The sequence below is a fragment of the Macaca mulatta genome, chromosome 6, assembly GCF_049350105.2.
Source record: "Macaca mulatta isolate MMU2019108-1 chromosome 6, T2T-MMU8v2.0, whole genome shotgun sequence".
Classification (NCBI taxonomy): Eukaryota; Metazoa; Chordata; class Mammalia; order Primates; family Cercopithecidae; genus Macaca; species Macaca mulatta.
In genome coordinates this window covers 186,788,155-186,796,218 of record NC_133411.1, presented here as the reverse complement: position 1 = coordinate 186,796,218, position 8,064 = coordinate 186,788,155, and the positions used below count along the sequence as shown (strand labels likewise).

At 50.3% G+C, this 8,064-nt stretch overlaps 1 pseudogene; it reads left to right on the top strand.

Annotated features, from left to right (window-relative positions):
- The first annotated feature begins 2,336 nt into the window (after positions 1 to 2,336).
- LOC114679049 (uncharacterized) lies at positions 2,337 to 5,673 on the top strand (annotated as a pseudogene).
- The last annotated feature ends 2,391 nt before the right edge of the window (positions 5,674 to 8,064 follow it).

Sequence of the window (8,064 nt, the reverse complement as noted above, 5' to 3'; positions counted from 1 at the left end):
AAGTGCTGGGATTACAGGCATGGACCACCGTGCCCAGCCCTTTTTTAGTTCTTTTAACATACAGTAACTGGTTTGAAGTCTTTGTTTGCTAAGTGTGACATCTAAGGACATGAAGACAGTTTCTAGTAACTGGTTCCCCCCACACTTTCCTGTTTCTTTTTGTTGTGTAACTTTTCTTTTTTTTTTCTTGAGATGGAATCTCGCTCTGTCCCCCAGGCTGGAGTGCAGTGGCCCGATCTCAGCTCACTGCAACCTCTGCCTCCCAGGTTCAAGCGATTCTCCTGCCTCAGCCTCCTGAGGAGCTGGGACCACAGGCGCCCGCCACCACCCCCGGCTAATTTTTTTTTTGTATTTTCAGTAGAGATAGGGTTTCACCGTGTTAGCCAGGATGGTCTCAATCTCCTGACCTCCTGATCTGCCCACCTCAGCCTCCCAAAGTGCTGGGATTAAGGCGTGAGCCACCGCCCAGCCTTGTCTTGTAACTTATCATTGAACACTGGGTACTTTAGGTTATAGACTGTTCTATGCTGGATTCTGCTTTTTTTCTCCTGAGAATTGTTGTTACTGTTTTGTTCATTTGTTTGTAACCTGCCTGTACTAAATTTGTAAATTTGGTCAGCAGTGTGTAGCCACAGCCGCCTCTGCTCATTTTTTGTTTGTTTCTGTTCTTATGCATGGCTTCCCAGGAACCGCTCCTTTATCTGCATGCATGGTATTCCGCCAACAGTTGTGTGAATTTGTGCACTAACACCTTGAGTCGGTGAGGCTTCCATTGCTGCTGATGGATCTCCCCGTGGACTGGGGCGTGCACACAGAGCTCAGGCCATCTGCTTTCCACAGGCATCTCCCCTCGCCATGTCTTCTCTTCACATGCGCTCAGGCACTGTCATCAGTCAGGGATGCTGGGTGGCTTGGGCAGGTTCTGGTCTCTGGGGAGACGAGCAGAGCTACTGGTCCTTCCTGTTTGTTTGCATCAATATCCCTGTTTGAAAATTCTCCAAATCATGTGAGTCCCTCTGGTGGTGACAGCAAAGCTGCTGGTTTCGTGGCGTTCAACAAATGTGTTTTATATTTAGGTCTATGGGCCCAGAGTGGTGGCTCAGGCCTGTAATCCCAGCACTTTGGGAGACTGAGGTGGGCGGATCACCTGAAGTCAGGAGTTCAAGACCAGCCTGGCCAACATGGTGAAACCCCATCTCTACTAAAAATACACAAATTAGCCGGGCGTGGTGGCGCACGTCTGTGATCCCAGCTACTCAGGGGGCTGAGGCAGGAGAGTCACTTGAACCCGGGAGGTGGAGGTTGCAGTGAGCTGAGATTGCACACAATAAATTAATGATTTAATGCCCATATAATGGAGTGCTGTGAAGCTCTTAAAAAGAATGCCATGAGGATGATCAACAAATACTGTTCTCCTGGATGAGGATTATTACCATCAGCTCCATTTTTCAGATGAGAAAACTGAGACTTAGGTTACATAATTTTCTGAAGGTCACTCCCTACTGAATGTAGGAGCGGGGATCTGACAGCCACCTGATCACACCCAAGAACAGCATTCTCTCCTCCGCTCTCCTCCATGGCCCCCTGTGACTCCCAGGAGACCTCCCCAGCTCTGCAGTCCCCAGGGCCCTGGTGTCCATAACCTGAGGAAGGGGAAGGGCCATGAGATCTTGGGCTTTCTCACTCTCCGAAAATGAGCAAGTGAGAATGAGGCTTTGCTTAGAAGTATAAATAAATGCGACATTTATTGCCTATCAAATATGAGAAGCAGTTTCTCTGTTTAACACATGTGTTAGTATCGGTGTCCCTTGTTATTCAAACTCTCCCTATTGAGCTCAAGAATCAAAGTCAGATAACTTTGTCGATAAATCCCTTCCTCTCTGCACCCTTGCTACTCACTGTCTCAAGACCCAAACTCACTGGGACAAGGCGCTGGCCTCCTGATTCTAGCCTGGTGTCTGCCTCTCACTACGCACATCGGGAGCCAGAGAGCAGAGGAGGGGCGGCTGTGAGTGCACAGAGCACACACGTGCGATGGGATTGCCCCCACCCCGCCCCCATTATCTCTATGGGTGTGATGATGAGAAACTTTCACCTTTCCAGTGAGCTACTGTGATGCTTGGACTTTCACAGGCGTGTTTACGTGATGGATTTTTGTCAATACCGCCGTCAGTGGAGGCCTCTTGTCCCCATCTCGGGAACCATAACCCAGATTCCCAAAGGGGAGCTTGCCCTCATGGATGGAAACTGAGGCCCTCAGAGATGCCATCGGCCTTGATCCCTTGCTGCTATTCAAAGATCTCGACGTTACCGGAGATTCCTTGGGGCAGCCGGACATGCCTGCGTTGAGGAAGCGTCCACTCACACGCCGTGGGAACGTTGTAGATTTTACTGTGATGCAAACACTCCCTGTGAGGCCCCCGGTGCCCAGGGCCCATTGTTGGGTGCTTTGGAGGGTGGGAGGTGGAGGCGTTTCCGTTTTGCTTGGGGGATCAGCATCACCCTTTCTTTCTCCTTTTCCTCTGGGCTGCTGCTCAGATGGTGAGAGCACAGTGCTGATGAGGTGGGCCCTGGGGTGGAACCCACTGCCCCCTCTGACTCCCAGGAGACCTGGCCAGCTGCAGCGGCCCCCGTGGACCAGCAGAGAGACAAGAGAGGAGCTGACGTGGAGCCGAGGCCCACTGGGGGCTCCGGGAGAGTCCGTCCGCCTGTGGACAGCAGCTCAGGGCTTCAGCTGCTTCCGGAGAGGAAACACCGCTCCCTAGACTGAGGCATCGTTCTGGTTAAAAAAAAAAAAAAAAAAAGTTGGTTTTTTTCACCTTCATGTAAATTTTTGTTTGTAACAATATGTTAGTTGTGACAGTTACCACTATGTTTTTTTTACATTTTTGAAATTATTTTTAGAGATGGGCTTTCGCTATGTTGCCCAGGCTGGTCTCAGACTCCTGGCCTCAGTGGTCCTCCCACCTTGGCCTCCCAAAGTGCTGGGACTACCGCTGTGAGCCATGGCAGCTGGCCTGTTTTTCTTTATTACTACAGATATTATATGGAGCCTTAAAGCCTCCTGGAGTGAGAGCTAGTTCATAACCACGCTGTTTGGAGAGAAGAGAACTAGCTGGAATTCTTGTTCTCCAAAGATGTGGAATTATCATCCCAACAACAGCCATCCCTCGCTCTGTCCTGAGGAGCCTCAGGTGTGGCCCATCCACCCCCTCAGTGTTTCCCTCTGTTTTGGAGGTCCTCAGGTGTGGTCCATCCTATTAGTGCTTTCCTTGTACTGGGGATGCTCAGGTGTGATCCATCCATCTTGTTAGTGTTTTACGTCTTTCCTAGAGACCCTCAGGTGCCATCCATCATCCCATTAGTGTTTTTCCGTGATCCTCGAGACCCTCAGGTGTGGTCCATCCATCCCATTAGTGTTTACCTCGGTCCTGGAGACCCTCAGGTGTGGTCCATCCATTTCATTAGTGTTTACATCGATCCTGGGAACCCTCAGGTGTGGTCCATCCATTTCCTTAGCGTTTACTTCTGCCTTGGGACCCTCAGATGTGGTCGATCCCCAAAGCGTTTTATCTCTGTTCTGGGGACTCTCCGTTGTGGTTCATCCATCCTCTTAGTGTTTACCTCTGTCCCGGGGACCCTGAGGTGTGGCCCATCCCCTTAGTGTTTACCTTTGTCCTGGGGGCCTTCAGATGTGGCCCATCCATCCCCTCAGTGTTTTACCTCCATCCTCGAGACCCTCAGGTGTGTCTATTAATTCCTTTAGTGTTTACCTCATGCTGGGGACTCTCAGGTTTGGTCTATCCCAGTAGTTTTTAATGTGTGTCCCGGGAACTCTCAGGTGTGGTTCATCCACCCCCTCAGTGTGTCCCTCCAACCTTGGTAAGCTCAGGTGTGGCCCATCCACCCCCTTGTGTTTCCCTCGGTCCCGGGAACTCTCAGGTGTGGCCCATCCACCCCCTCAGTGTTTTCCTCTGTCCTGGGGACCCTCAGGTGTGGCCCATCCACCCCCTCAGTGTTTCCCTCTGTCCTGGGGACCCTCAGGTGTGGTCCACCCCCTCAGTGTTTTTCCTCCCACGTTCTCTATGTTTTGTTTCCAATCTTCCCACACAGGTGGAGAGAGGAGGGGATCCCATTGCCTGTGAGGAGGACACGGCTCCTGGGTGGGCCCTGCAGATTGTGAAGTTCAAGTCACAGCTCCTGGGAAGGTCTCTGTGTGTCAAGATCGTGGGGGTGAGACAGATGCAGGGACCACACTGTGCCCTGCTCTGTACCTCTGAGTGTTGATCCAGCTGCCTTGTGACCAGGACACTTGGAAGAACCATGGACCCTACAAGAGGGCAGGTTCGGAGAGCGAGATGAGCACGCCTGAGGGATTAACGTGTAATTTGAACAACTGCCTTGCAAACTGCGTGAGGGCGTGCAGGCGTGTGTCTGTGCCGGGAGGATGTTTAGCAGCCTCACGGAGGGGTAACTGACATACAAGAGAACAAGGCCAGGCGTGGTGGCTCACGCCTGTAATCCTGGCACTTTGGGAGGACGAGGCGGGTGGATCACTTCAGGTCAGGAGTTCGAGACCAGCCTGACAAACATGGTGAAACCCCGTCTCTACTAAAAATACAAAAAATTAGCCAGACATAGTGGTGCATGCCTGTAATTCCAGCTACTCTGGAGGCTGAGGCAGGATAATCACCTGAATCTGGGAGGCGGAGGTTGCAGTGAGCCGAGATCACGCTACTGTGCACTCCAGCCTGGGAAACAAGAGTGAAACTCTATCTCAAAAAAAAAAAAAATTCTTTTTTGATCAGTGTTAACACACGTACACACCCGCAAAACCATGACAATAGTCAAGACCAAGAGCAGCACGACTCCCAAAGCTTCCTCGAGCTTCTTTGGAATCCCTCCCTACAGCCCTCCCACCCCACCCCATCCCAAGCAGCCACTGATTTGCTTTCTGTCACAGTCAGTAGATTTGCAATTTCCTTAATACCATTTCTGAGCCCAGGAGGCAAATACTTTCTTTTTATCCAGTGGAACTTTCATGGCATGCGTAAGCTTTTGAATTCAGAGAGTGAGAGAATGAGAAAGAAAAGGCTGGTCTGGGTCACTCCTGGGAGGCCTGGCCCTAACCACAGTGTGGCTCACGTGCCCTGGAGCCCCTGTGCACAGGACAGCCCTGACTGCCCTTCTACAAGCTTTGTAGCTCCCCCATTACCTTTCCTGGACCAGCTGGGACAATCTCAAACTTTTCACCAATTCTGACATCTAAACAACTCATGCCAGAGACAGGCGCTGTGGAACCAGCAGGTGCGACCTCAGCTCCGGTCCCCGGAACACTGAGCTGTTAAACGAATGGTGCGTCTTTTTTTTTTTTTTTTTTTTTTTTTTTTTTTGAGATGGGGTCTCACTCTGTCACCCAGGCTGGAGTGCAGTGGCACAATCTCGACTCACTGCAACCTCCACCTCCCAGGTTCAAGCGATTCTCCTGCCTCAGCCTCCCGAGTAGCTGGGACTACAGGTGCCCGCCACCATGCCTGGCTAATTTTTGTATTTTTAGTAGAGACGGGGGTGTAACCAGTCTCCTGGGACCTCCGCCTCCCAGGATGGTCTCCATCTGTTGACTTCATGATCCATCTGCCTCTGCCTCCCAAAGTGCTGGGATTACAGGCCTGAGCCAATGCACCTGGCCAGGTGCATCCTTCTTTCTCCCTTCCCAGGGAGAATGCTCTGCTCTTCTTCCTGCTGGATCCCTCCTCTACCTGCTTCTCTCCCACCTCTTGCAGCCCCTGGAGCCCCATGGCAATGCAGGCAGACTCATCTGTACCCTCATTCTGTTTGCAGAACCACGTGTCTGGCCTGGCTCTGCCCAAGGACACCACACCTTCTCCATTCCTCATGCCCTGTCCCTGTGGGGTGCAGGTGGGGCTGGGATGGGGCACCCGCCTGGCCCACAGTGGCATCAGGCCCACTCTCTCTAATTCAGGAAGCGTTTCAGATGCTGGGAGCCATGGAAATTGTCCTCATCCTGATCATATCCTGGCTTGGCAAATGATGATGAAGACAGTTTTCCCACAAGATAGACGTAGCCTCTGGGACAGTGCCTCATTTATTTTCTAGCACAAAATAGGCATTAGAACAGTGGGACTTTGTGGGCATATGGAGATTTTTAAGGCTCCTTAGGAGGCATGTAAAAATGTCCTCAATAAGACAAAACACTATCCCCAAAGAAAATGATTGATACGTTGGGCGATAGTAAAATTAAGAATTTTTTCATCAATAAGAGAGTAAAGAGATGGGGCCGGGTGTGGTGGCTCATGCTGTAATCCCAGCACTTTGGGAGGCCAAGGTGGGAGGATCACTTGAGGTCAGGAGTTAGAGAACAGCCTGAGCAACTTAGCAAGATCTTGTCTCTATCAAAAATGAAAAATTAGCTGGGCGTGGTGGTGCATGCCTGTGGTTCCAGATACTTGGGAGGCTGAGGCAGGAGGATCACTTGAGCCTGGGAGGTTGAGGCTGCAGTGAGCCATGATTGTACCACTGCACTCCAGCCTGGGTGACAGGGTGAGACTCTGTCTCTTAAAAAAAAAAAGAGGTGGGGCCGGGCGCGGTGGCTCAAGCCTGTAACCCCAGCACTTTGGGAGGCCGAGATGGGCGGATCACGAGGTCAGGAGATCGAGACCATCCTGGCTAACACCGTGAAACCCCGTCTCTACTAAAAAAAATACAAAAAACTAGTCAGGTGTGGTGGCGGGCGCCTGTAGTCCCAGCTACTCGGGAGGCTGAGGCAGGAGAATGGCGTAAACCCGGGAGGCGGAGCTTGCAGTGAGGTGAGATCCAGCCACTGCACTCCAGCCTGGGTGACAGAGCGAGACTCCGTCTCAAAAAAAAAAAGAAGCAGGACTGGAGAAATGTGAAAAGTAAATCACGGGTAGAGTATAAAGAGAATTCCTACACATTAATAAGAAAAATGTATGTGGGGCTTAATACCTAGGTGACGGGTTGATAAGTGCAGCAAACCACCATGGCACATGTTTACCTGTGCAACAAACCTGCACGTTCTGTACATGTGTCCCAGAACTTAAAGTAAAATAATTTTTTTTTGAGTCAGTCTTGCTCTGTCATCCAGGCTGGAGTGCAGTGGTGTGATCTCGGCTCACTGCAAGCTCCGCCTCCCGGGTTTATGCCATTCTCCTGCCTCAGCCTCCCATGTAGCTGGGACTACAGGTGCCCACCACCACACCTGGCTAATTTTTTGTATTTTTTAGTAGAGACGGGGTTTCACTGTGTTGGCCAAGATGGTCTCAATCTCCTGACCTCGTGATCCGCCCACCTCAGCCTCCCAAAGTGCTGGGATTACAGGTGTGAGCCACTGGGCCTGGCCTAAAGTAAAATAAAATGTTATAAAAAATTAAGAAAACAACTGGCAGACTGATAGGACAATGGGTGAAAGAAATGAAGAGGGACAAAAAAGGGAAGGAAGAAAGGGAGGGTGGAGGGAGAAGGGAGGAAGCAAGAGGAAAGAACAAATGAACATCCAAATGGCCAAAAAGCATATAAAACATGCTCAACCTTGTAAGCCATCAAATTTAAACCACAGTGAGAAACCAATATTACACCTACCAGAATGGCTAAAATTAAAAACACTGTTGATACCACGTTTGGGCAAGAATGTGGAGTAATTGAAACTTCATATACTACTTTTGGGAATGTAAAATAGCACAACTACTTTGGAAAACCCTTGGGTAATACCTACTAAAGGAGACCGCACCTGTGATCCCCACATTCCACTCCTATGCATAGACCCAAAAGAACTGTGCACTGTACATGTGTTCACCAAATGATGTGCACTAGAGTGTTTGTATCAGCACAATTCACAGTAGCCCCAACTTCCAACAGGAGAATGGATAAGTACCTCTCAGTGTATTTATAGAGTAAAATTCTTACAGCACTGAAAATGGATTAACAGCTACCATGCACAGTTGGTGAATCTCAGCAACATAATGCTGAGCAGAAGAAGCCAGACACAAATGAATGCGTACTGCATGATTCTGTTTCTGTGATGCT